This window comes from Triturus cristatus, chromosome 11 (genome assembly GCF_964204655.1).
Source record: "Triturus cristatus chromosome 11, aTriCri1.1, whole genome shotgun sequence".
In the NCBI taxonomy this organism is placed as follows: domain Eukaryota; kingdom Metazoa; phylum Chordata; class Amphibia; order Caudata; family Salamandridae; genus Triturus; species Triturus cristatus.
In genome coordinates this window covers 1,182,927,951-1,182,940,339 of record NC_140594.1, presented here as the reverse complement: position 1 = coordinate 1,182,940,339, position 12,389 = coordinate 1,182,927,951, and the positions used below count along the sequence as shown (strand labels likewise).

At 50.7% G+C, this 12,389-nt stretch overlaps 1 protein-coding gene across 1 annotated transcript in view; it reads right to left on the bottom strand.

Annotated features, from left to right (window-relative positions):
• TFRC (transferrin receptor) overlaps positions 1-12,139 on the bottom strand; it is a 454,042-nt gene extending 441,903 nt beyond the window's left edge. The window contains exon 1 of the mRNA XM_085635983.1: positions 12,055-12,139. The gene's annotated coding sequence lies outside the window, so the exon portion shown is untranslated. The remainder of the gene's footprint in view (positions 1-12,054) is intronic.
• Positions 12,140-12,389: the final 250 nt, after the last annotated feature.

The following is a 12,389-nucleotide window of genomic DNA, read 5'->3' as shown; positions in this document are numbered from 1 at the left end:
CCACATCAGAGGCGAAGTCACTCGATCGAGTTACAATCAGCAAGTTCGACAAATGAACACCGGTCCAAGTAAATTAATTCTCCCATCCACATAACTCATACCAGGTACTAACTCGAGCACTCATCCAGCGACACAAGTAGGTCAATCAATGTAGAAGCACTCAATTAAATAGCGCATGTAATGTCAAAACTTTACTAAGTCTAGGTTATTCAGTTAAGAGTTGGGTAGTGCCGGAGTAGAATCCATACTGCATGTAGACACACTTATCCAGAGGCTGCACGTGTGCATTCACACACACACACAGCGCAAGCAATGGTTTCATGTTGATGTAGTCCAGGCACGAGTTCAAGCCCACAGGAATGCTTGAATGAATGGTTTCCCACATGGCCGAATCATTCACTTTCAGCGTTCGGATGCCAATTACTGCCCTGGAAAGATATTGTTCAGCCACGCAGCTCCTGCCCACAGGTCGGCTTGGGATGCCAGCTTGGGCAAAGTTAGTATAAGAATACCCTCTGCCTCAAAGCACAGGCAGCTGTAGGGCCACAATGAAGGGGTGTCCCCTGCCCCTCAGCAATGGCACAGCATCGAAGAGAACTGGTGGCTTACGCACAGGCTTGCAGGCCTCGGGGGAAGACTGAACACAACAGACAGGAGAAGAATCTCTTCTGGTTCATGCTCCTTGTGCCCACATACCCCCCCACTCATCACACACACACGTGCAACGAGTAGGGAAGTTTGGAGTGCTGGCTGCCTCGCAAGCGGACCCCAACAACACGGCAACACTCAGTCTCAAAATTCCTCTCCATGGCCGCAGCTCTCGGGGAATGATGCAGCGCTTCACTGATGCCAACAACAGTACTGGCTGCTTTTTTCACAACGGCGGTAACTGGTTCATACCAGCAGCCAATCACTCAAGCGGTGCAGCACTAGGGAGCCTGGAGGAATCCAACCAAATGCTGCCCACAATAACAAACGTGCCATAAAGCTTGATATTGAATGGTTCTTATAAGCGCCTGGCCTGGCCTCAGGCAATCGAGGTCTCTTGAAGGGTCTTCCTGACGGGTACAGGCTTTGCCTGGGCGCAGACAGGCGCGCCCTTGGCCCGGGGACGGCCCAGACACGCCACACGCACGTCCCGCGAGCCCTGTAAGCGGTTTGAATGCCTCCTGTCGCTCTGTGGCGGTGTCAGCAGCATGCGCACTGCATGGGCTGCTGGGAGGAGTAGTCTGGTGATCTCCCATGGACCTCCTGCACCGGAATGGCCAAAATTACTGGCGGCGGCACCAGCATCAGGCAACATTCAGAGAGCTCCCCTATAGATTACTTTGCTCCTACTGTTAAAAAAAAAATATATATATATATATATATATATATATATATATATATAATAACTTTAGACTCTTTCCCCCTACATCTTTTACCCATCCCAAACCTCCAACTACTATGATCTCCAAATAAACACTTTCTAGACCCTTCCATCCTCTATCCCTCCATTAGCCTTTTCAATCCAGCTAACAGACTTGCAAGACCACCGCTCAATTGATTCATATTTGCCTATACTAACTCACCTCTAATCCGCTTTGGTTTCCAGAGTAGCGTGCTACTCGCTGAACAACATTTAGACGTCTCATACCATACAGACACCGATCTCGCCGGGAGTCACTAGATGGCCTGCAGACCCTGGTATGCTGTAAAAGGCCTGTACCCCAGGACTACCAATCAGCTGCCTTCAACCATCAGTCGGGTTACTGCCGTGAAGCAAGCAGTAGCCACCCTTGCTAAAATGCATTTCACTTGGAGATCATCATCATCTACAGCAAAGTACTACAGGAGAGAACTTCATACCGAAACCATGTACAGTACCTGCCTTGATGCACACAGCATCAGTCTTCTGACCAGTAAGTCTTCCCGCACAGTCAAATTGTCCATAAGAAGCAGGTGGCTTTAGCCTCATCTGTCACGAGACATGAAACATCCCAAGAGAAAAAGTTATTTACCTTTGGTAGCGCTCCTCTAACCATCTAACAGCAGATTCCTCACCTAATGAAAATTCCAGTCACCGAACTGGATTTGGATTATTATTTTCAGCTATTTCCCTATACGGCTGTAGATGGCGTCGAATGGCACCATGTATACTCAGTCCCGTTCTGAGAATGACAACAGCCACACAACAACCACCACTGAACAAAAACATCAGTTTCTTTAAGAACACTTTCAGCGCTGTCTGACGCAGTCACTGACTGATCAGAGTAGACAGTGTGCAAAGGTCTAAATTGGCACCCTTAAACAGAGGAAGTAATAAATGCCGCTGAAGGAGAATGGAAGTGTTGGAGAGGTTAGAAAAGAGGATCCACCAGAAAGAAAAGTTCTCAAAAAAGGTAAGCAACTTGTTCTCCGATTGATACTTCTAACCATAGATTCCTCAACTGAAGAAAAGATATCAAAGCAGTACCTCTCAAGGTGGTGGATCTGTGGACTTGCCTGACCTGGCTAGCAAGGCAGTAGTGAACGTGCGGCCCAATGCACACATTGCAGCCGGACTGATTTCTAAGACAGGCAATCCATGGACCTACGCAGTAGGAGCAGCCTTGCCCCGGTGGAATGGACCTCCAGAACACCCGAGGGCCGATTCTTAGCAGATTTTTATACAGAGGACTAGCCACATGTAATTTGTTCTTCACTGCACCGCCTTACTCATCTTTGCTCCTACAAACCTCACAAATAATTTATCGTCCACCCAAGGGTACTTGGTGCGATAAATTTAAAAGCTCAAAGGCTAGATGGGCAAATGATGGAGTCTTCCCCTTTCAAGGGATGAAATAGAGCAAGGAATGCCAGAAGGGTGATGGAACGTCCAAAATGAAAAGGCATCACAATTTTTGGCAAGCATGCCACACTAGTCCGCAACACCATTTTGCCTGAAAAAAAAGGTAGTATATGGATGCTTGACAGACCATGCCCAGAACACTCACGTGACAGGCTGCTGTTTAAACTAGAAGACTATTTTCAGGGTCTGACTAAAGCCACAAGACAGCTGTGCACTGGTTCGAATGGTGTGCAGATCAAGTATGCCAGTACCAGGTTAAGGTCCCACTGTGGCATCAAAAATGGTTTGAGTGGAAACATGTGGGTTAACCATTTCAAGAAGCACATCACAAACCCGACTTGAGTTGGTAACTAAGACAAGCCAACAAATATCCTTTTAACAGTGGCCACAGCTAGTCCTGGTTGGGATAAGGATAGCACAAACTATTAGTGGACGCTTCTCCCAGCACCTACTGTAATGGCTTGGATGGATATCTGGCAGCCTAGGTTATATCCTTTATCACTGGAGGGAGGTCCAAGGCAGCAGTCACCATTCAATCTAGAAGCACGGAGGCAGAAGTTGTGCAAGCCGGATGCAGGACTCGTCTCGCAGCAGCAAAGGAAGACCCTCCCACACCAGCATCTGGATTGGAGGGAAAATGCTGATGGCCAGAAGTTCCAGGCACCACACACTCCTGGCCTAATCCGGGCCACTAGAATGACTTCAGAACTTTGGGCAGGAGAGGAAATGGCCATAAGGCATAGGAGTATGGTCCCCTCCAAGCAGAAAGCGCCTGAGTCAGTCACCTTGGAAACTTCAACCTGCACAAAAAAGTTCACTGCACGCTTTCAGCAATAGTAAAAGGAGGGGACGGCACCCTGCAGCACCTAGGTCCAGCTGCCGTTTGTAATCCACTACACAATGGCAGCCTAGTTTGCCCGCCTTTGCATTCAAAGGTCCCGGCATGAAAGCGATCAGATGGAGAATGCTGTGAAAATATAATTACAGAAATTAACAACGAGGAAGAAAGTCCAAAGGAAGGAGCCAAGACATTAAAAGATCGACCCCCACCCCGAAACCCCATCTCTCATACCTAAACGGTAGTCAGTAAGCCCTGGCTGACAGAACGGAGGCTTCTGGTCAGATGGAACATGTGACCCCTCTGGTAACTGGTTTTAAAGGCCACTTTCATCTCACTGGAGGCCAGCAGAGGGGGGATTCAAGATACAGACAGGGCTAGAATGACTGGTCACATGAAAGCACACTGGGCCCCCTTCAGCACTGATGCCTAACCCGCTGTTGTACTGAAACATCCGGTCCAAACATACCGTGCCGTTAGTTTATCAATGAACCATTTACAAAACGTAAGCCAACATTCAGGACGCTGCTTTAACAAGCACAGCTACCCATTTCAGTTTCCCAAAAACCCGTGACAGCAAAGCCAGCATATAACGTACTTCGTGCTGAATCCTTAACAAGCACGCAATCACATGTGCTCCGTCCAAAGACACTAACCGTGCTTTTACCCAGAGGACCAGACGTGCCGACAGAAACCCGACGGACTTACATTTCCCGCAACGTAAGTAAACTACTTCCAGGGCAGGATTTAATGTTAAGCATGGGGCGTTTCTCGAAGCTCGACCACAGTCCACTAAATAAACAGATTATACACAGAACCCCTCTGGGAGTCCCACAGACATCAACTATTCCAAATACTGAGGAGCAGTGCCACGCGGAGGGGGGCGGAAACTGCATTTTATCTCGTCATGCTCCCGTCGAGGACACGAAGTGCCTTCTGGGTAGTAGGGTAAGAAGTTACTCAGCTGCACCATTAGTAGGCGGGTTTATGGTGGGAGTTTTGAGGGAAGTGTTGGGTGTCATGCATGGGTTCGAGAGGGCACCAATTGTGCCACGACAGACGTGTTGGTGTGTTTCGGCACGTTGTAGTACAGAAAAGCATAGACCACTGCCTTGCTTCCAGAAGCAAATGTAAATGTAAATTTGATACTTGTATAGCGCACTACTCACCCGCAAGGGTCTCAAGGCGCTTGTACGAATACCGCTGTGGATCCCATCCTGGCTTTCCCTGTGAGGCGTCCACTCCTGGGCACCCCCAAGGTGGAGGCCAGGCATCCTTAGCATTGTGGGGGCCGTTGTGGAGATTTAGCAAGCTATTGCCCAGAGTTGCAGAGTGGGACTCCATGATTGGAATAGGCACCGAGGCGAGAATTATCAGGTCCGTGGAATTTTTGAGCCCAAGACCCGCCGAGGCGGGGAATTGAACCCTGGTCCCGGGCTAGACCTCTGCATCAGGGTCTGCCGCTCTAATCATTGAGACACACATCTTTTCTGTTGTGTGCCTGACAAGGTGAGACAGGGTAAGGGGTTCATGGAATAAAGTAACTGCCAGCCCAGGGCAAACATAAGACTTTTGGCTTGTGGGGCACTGCCAACAGTGCAGCTAGACTCTTTAGGCCTAGTGATAGCTTATGATGTAATCATTCAGAGATCATGAAAATCCAGCTGAAAACTATGAATTTCAGGAACATACGAGCGTTTCCAATCCACCCTGCAGCTTCATAGTCTGCAAGAGTTCAGTCAGTCGAGGTTTTAGAGGCCTCGGTCTAACTCCTGCCTTCTTGTGTCCAGGATCAGAGGCGATCCAATTTTAAATGTAAGCTGATCAACACCACATGGCTGGGACACGGGGCATGATGTCCAGACGGAAGAGGATGGATGCCTTACTCCACTGAATGAAGGCTGATTTCCTAAAAGTTAGTGGCACAGAGTGTGACAGAGCGTTGTAGTGTGGAGTGCAAGGCGTGGTTGCACACTCCCATTACAGATTATACATTTTCAATATTAGTGATTACAATTGCACTTAGTTTTACTGTTGAAACTATACGGCACATGACGTGTGGAAATGGCATCTTGTGCACAGATTTTGATAATGTTAAAATATTTGTTTCCACCACAGTCCCAAGTTACGAAAAAAACTAATGTGCTTCATTTGTGCTTTCCTAATTCTGATATTTTCTGAAATAATTGCACTGTTTTACAGACATTTACATTTACTTGTTTACTGGGGGGGGGGGGGGGGGGGGCAATACCCTTCTTTCCCAGTACCAGCAAGATTGTTACATATATCCTCTCATTGTAAATTCAGAGAAAGGAACGAAAACACCAAGCTCCCGGAGAAAACAGAGCCCGACATGGGACCCCCATCTTGGAACGCACAGTAAACGTGAACGGATTAAAACTAAGTTTAAAGGCCTGTTTACAGAAAGCAAGTAGTCGTGGAAGAACAAGCTTAGCTTCACATGAAGGACGAACACATGCTGGAAAGCCCAAAACAAACTAAACCCTGCAACTAGAAAGCCAGAACATTCGAGTAGCCAACCACAAAGGCAATGGTAAGCAAACGTCGGAATACATTCCTAGGGAAGCTTTCAGAATGCCCGCAGGAATTCTTTACACAAGCAGATCGCTGTGTAGTCTGGTATATTTCGCCCCAACAAGAAAAACACAGCCGAAATTGCAATATATTCCCTATTTGTGAAAAGAGTTTCATGGGGGAAGAAGAGTGCCCAGAGTGGTGTGTGAAATCAAGACTTCATCTTTACGTTTCCAAACGGTATAAATACCATCCCATGGCCCCGAAAGAGCATAAGCGACTCCAGACAGTTCAGATGGATCCCCTAGTCCAGACACATGGCACAAGTGAAATCAAACCGCTCAGAATCTGAACATGTCTAGTGTGCAGAACAAAACCAACAACTCTGGGCAGGCCCCTTGTTAGGTGCAGACAGTATACCGCAAGTGTGCGTAGATTGATGAGGGGACAGTGACCACAGACGTAACATTGTTCGCACCAGCAAGGACACCATGGGATGTGGCAGTGCAAGTACTCTAAACTGCAGAACATCTGCGTCGGAGAGCCAAGGGTGGGAGCCAGGGAATTGGACAATCTACAATAGTATCATAAAAGTTGAAAATCTGGTACCGGTAGTCTCCATCAGTTAAATTACCCCATAAATATATAAACTAGATTAAGTTTTGTGCTTCAAATTCTATTTTAGCGTGTTTTCGTTACGTAAAAGACCAACTAGAGTGACACTTCTTCACCAGCACTGGATCGCCATTTTGTTTGGGGCAAGTGTCCACACAAGAATATAATGGATCCCCTGTTCCCAGACACTTTCGAGAACAATCCTACCACGTGGGGGAGTGGATGCAAATTATATTCTTTCCTGGGTGTTTTCCAGGCTAACAACTCTCCGTGCTAGCTCAGGTGGCGGTGAGGTGGGAGAATGACCCAACGCCGGCGGTCACTCTTCGAATGCAGGGGGGGGGGGGGTGACGGTGGCGAGGGCGCGGTCTGCTGAGCAGAGCTGGCGGGTGGAGGTGTAGAGGCTGAGTCGGCTGCTGAGGTGCGCTGGTCCGGTGTTGTGGAGTGCCTTCTGTACGTGGGTGAGGAGTTTGAAGGTTATCCTCTTGTTGACAGGGAGCCAGTGCAGGTCTCTCGTAGGGTGTGATGTGGCTGCGGCGAGGGATGTCGAGGATCAGACGTGCGGAGGCATTCTGGATGCGTTGAAGCCATTTCAGGAGTATGGCCGGGACTCCTGTGTAGTGCGTTTCCGTAGTCCAGTCTACTGCCGAAGAGGGCCTGGGTGACTGTCCTTGTTTCGGTGGGGATCCACTTGAAGATCCTGCGAAGCATGCAGAGGGTGTTGAAGCAGGAGGCGGTCCAGTCCAGGGCCTTCTCTTGGATTCCGGCATCGTAGAGGGGTGTTCGTAGACTGTGGTGGCAGACCGTGTCGAAAGAGGCTGACAGGTCCAGGGCCGTGGTTTCTCCATTGTCTAGCAAGGTCCTGATGTAGTCGGTGGCGGCGATGAGGGCAGTTTCGGTGCTGCGGAACCCGGACTGGGACGGGTCCAGGATGCTGTTCACCTCGAGGAAGCTGGTCTGTTTGTTGGCAGCCTTTTCGATGATCTTCGCCGGGAACAGGAGCAGGGAGATGGGACGACGTTCTTGGGGTCCACCTTGGATTTCCTGAGTAAGGCGTTGATCTCTGCGTGCTTCCAGCTCTCCGGGAAGGTGGCTGTCTCGAAGGAGATGTTGATGGTTTTCCGGAGATGGGGTGCGATGGTGCTGTTGAAGATGTGGTGTGGGAAGGGGTCTTCCAGGGATCCGGAGTGGACGGTGTTCATGATCTTGATGGTGTCGATGTTGGTCCAGGCGGTTGGTGGTCGTAGGAGCAGGGGGTCTCAGTGGTTGCCGGGGTGGTGACTGTGTTGAAGCGGTCGTGATGTCTGCGATCTTGCGATGGAAGAAGGTGGCCAGCGAGTCGCACAGGTCTTGTGAAGGTGGGATGTAGGTGTTGGAGCTGGGTTTGGAGATTACCTTCACAATGTTGAAGAGCTCTTTGCTGTTGTGTGCGTTGTTGTCTAGGCGGTCTTTGAAGGAGGTCGTTTTGGCTGATCTGATGAGGTGGTGGTGGTGTCTGCGGGTGGCGTTCTGGTGGGCTGTGTAGCTTTCTGGTGTTCGTTCACGGGTCCAGTTTTTTTTCGAGTTTGACAGTTTCACTCTGAGGCCTGGAGGTCTTCGGTGAACCAGCTGGCTTTCTTGCTGGTGTGGGTGTTGGAGGGCTTCTTGAGCGGGGTGAGGGTGTTGGTGCAGTCGTTGATCCACTGTCTGAGGTTGCGAGCGGCGGTGTCGGGGGTCGGTCAGACCTCCGGGCAAGGGTGGTGGAAAGCTGGTCTTCGGTGACTTTGCTCCAGCAGCGGCACGGCATCTGTTGGGTGCGGTGGTGCGTTTCCGGAAGGTGAAGTGGATGCACCGGTGATCGGTCCAGTGGAGCTCGGTGGTGTGGTTAAAGGGGAGCGGTGAACGGCACAGAAGGCAAGGGCACAGAAGGAAAACCAGGCAGAGAATCACCGGGGTCACAGAATCACAGGGTGACAATGGGAACAGAAGTAAAGAAGGGTACAGGAGAAAATACAGGCATGGGGGGGGGAGAAGATAAACAATGGCAGTCACAGACAGCAAAAAAGAAAACGGTAAGGGCAGTACAATGAATGACACCGACCACAGGGCAGACCTAAGGACTACCACTGGCCACCTGGGATGAGGCGCAGGTGGTAGCCTGCGGGTGGAGGAGGGCCTCAACTTTCCTCAGCAACGGCAGGGACAGGACGCACAAGCGGTGCTGTGCGGAGGGGGAGCGACCTACCCAACAAGGTCAAGGGTCGCTCTCTTCGTAAGCTGAGACCTACAACATGGCGTCCCTTTTTCTCCTTGTGGAATATTCTCCCTTCACAAAATATTGTCCCTCAGCATCAAAGTGTGCATTGAAGTTTAAAGAAGAAACCAGTCCTCCTGTTTTCTTGAAGGTTCACTGGAGCCAATCAAGCACAAAGTACAGAAAGGTTCCTTCTCTGAAAAAGGTGGTTGCAGCACTATTTAGTGGAGCGAAGCGTGCAGTCCACTCAGAGGCAGGTCTATGTAAGGGAATCAAAAGAACTACGCCGGCTTACAGAATACCCATTTACTCAATGCTTTAGTAGAGGATGGTCTGTGCCCACAAATGGGGCAGTCTTCGTTCTCCACCACCAGTAGACAGGGAGGGAAAAGGATAGGGTATGAGAAAGCAGGATCTCATGTAAGGGTCAAGAAAACCACATAACACAAGTTAAGGGAGCAAGCACACACAGTACTCCAAGTCTATTATTCCGTAGAAAGGCACCAGCGAGGTATTACTGTTTGCATACTGTGCTTGAATCCTGCGTGTGCTGTTACTTTGGCGCACGGACATCAATTTGTTCGAAACCAACCATATAGCCCAGCAGTTTCAAGACTAAGATGAAAAATCAATACTGGAGTACAGCAGTATCCGGGAAATGAGAAAAGATAAAAGGTTTCGAGAAGCCAGCTGGGCTAGCTGCAGCAGCCTAACATGCCAACTCCACTAGTCGATAAGAGGGTGGGATGTGAGGAGCACAGACCTGTAGATATGCGTTGCATCTTAAGCCCTGACGACTGGTCAAACATTTCCAAGGAGCGTCATCACAAACAAACATACCACATTATGTTACACATAAATGTCCAGTGGGCCGATCATGTGTACCTTTTACTACCTAGGAATAGGGTCTTTCACTAAAGATTAAACATTTCAAATGTCCCCGACACCACTCCTGAAAAGCGTTATTCAAGGAGTATCAAGCACTCCCGCCTCAGTGAAGCCTGAAACGTAACCAGTATGAGACTGCAGCACAAACGAAGGTATGGCTTGTGTGCCCTTAAGCAGCACTCTACCTGCTGCACACAACTCTTTGTTAAAAGTTTAAAGCATTAAACCCAACATAATGAAAGGCCACCATCCCTTAGCACAGGAATAAAACACCTTTCCCACGGGTAGTAAATATACTGGTAACAGCCAATAGGGTTAGGTGAAACTAAAGATGAATACTTCACTGAAATGAGCCAGGCTCAGAGGTGAGCGACAACGTCTCAAGCCAATAGCTGAAAGCGGCAGGACGGGGAAAGATCCCGCTTGAGAGGGTACGATCCAGGCTCACTGTAGGGATATTGTTAGCAATAACTGTTTCACAATTGCGCGGTCATATACCCAGACCTGAAATAGCACTTGTGTGGGGAAATTATTCCATTTGCATCCAAGTAATTAGAGTGAGCTTTAAAAGCTTGGCCTGCAGAGTTTTAGAAACGATCACTTGAGGCTTCTCTGCTCGGTCCTTCCTTAACTACAATTGCGATCCATATGCAAGGGTTAAAACGAGAGTACTCGGGATCCTGAACACAAAGGACACGCCGTCCTGCCCTCGGCTGCCAGGCAAGCATGCCCCAGGCTTCACGTGCGAACATTAACTGCAGGCGCGCCTCCAACGAGGATGAAGGTCAGGGGCAGCAGCACGGCGAGCACACTGGGGCTATCTTCTGAGGGCACAGATACAAACCTGTCCTGCACACTCAGGGACGGAGACTAATAATCCAAGGCCATGGAAAGGTTCTTTTTGCCGCAGTTTCATCCGTCCGTCTCCAAGATGGTAAAGCAGACTGAACGGCCCATTGTAGTTAATGGGATCAACATCCTCCCAATCACATGTCCTACCTACATGGTGTAGTGCTACCCGTGTAAAAATGCGGAACTAAAATATCATTGCGACGTACACCAGCCTTATTTAAAAAAATATTAATAGAGAGAAAAAAAAAAAAAACAGGCTCACTTCCTGGACATAACGTTTTTATGATTGTGGCAAATAATTTTGTCTTCTTCGGAATACTTAAGAGCTGTGTGGCGTTTGAATGATTGCACGATTGCCATACCTAAATCTGGTGGAAAAAAACCTATTGTATTAACTGCACTTTACAAGGGCTACAGTTATTACAAAGAAGCCCCACCTTACACCAACTCGTTGCTTAGCGTTTTATGCCATCTGCCGGCTCCCTCCGTCGCATGCCCCGAGGGTCTAGATGCACTGATTCACCATTTCAGTAAAACATGCCCAAGCATGATGCCAACCACCAGAGATGCTACCCACCCTCTGCCAGTGTGTTACTTCCAACCAGTGCCAACCGCTCCCGAGCTCCATCTGCAGTCACACTCCGTACATCATGACACTAGGTGCCCCTCTGATGCCCACAATGGAGGGCCCAAACTGCCCTCCGTGAACCACGCCCCCGAGGGCCCTCAAGTTGCCCACTCAGGGCACCCTCTGCCGCCATGCGGCCCTCAAGGTGCCCTCACTCCCGACACCTCCAGGTGCCCTTCTTATTCACCCCACCCCCGGCAAGTGCGGGGTCCCTTCGGAGCACTCCTCTGCCACCCCACGTGCCACCAGCCCGGTCCCCAGGCACAGCGCCCACCGCCTGCCCCTCCCTCCCCCGGTACGGAGAGGCTGAAGGTGACCTGGGCCCGGCTGTCCTTCCGGGTGCAACGCACGTGGAGCTCCGGGTGACAACCTGTGGGGACTGCCCACGGGGGCTTGTGAGGGCAGCGGGCTGGACCCCCTACGAGGATAGAGCGCTGCACCCCAGGGTCCCTCGGTGGGCCGGAGGGGAGGGAGGCCCCGCAGGGGGGCGGATGTGCCGGCTCTCACAGGCCACGTGCAGGCTTCCCTCGTGCGGACCCCTGCCCCGTCAGAGGGTCACCCATGGAGCGGCCGTCTGTGAGGGGCGGCGCGGGCCCACCACCGCCCACGGGGTCACGGACGGAGCCCACACTCACCTGCGCCCTCAGCTCCTTCTCCGCCCGACACAGCAGCGCAGGCTCCGCGCACGCTTCAAGAGGCACGTCCGACCGGGGGCGTGGCTGAGCGCGGGGCGTCCTGCCCAGGGGCGGGGCTGAGCGCTAGACCCCCCCCCCCAGGGGCGGGCTTAGCGTGGGGAACCCAACCCGAGGCGGGGCTTACCGTGGATTGGCGTCTGTAGCGGGGCTTAGAGCGGAGACGTACGGCAAGGGGCGGGGCTCATCTTGAATACAAAACGACCCCGGAGGCTGGGCTTAGGGCTGGGACCTCCTACTCAGGGATGGGCTTAGCGCGGAGTGGCGTGAGAGCGTGA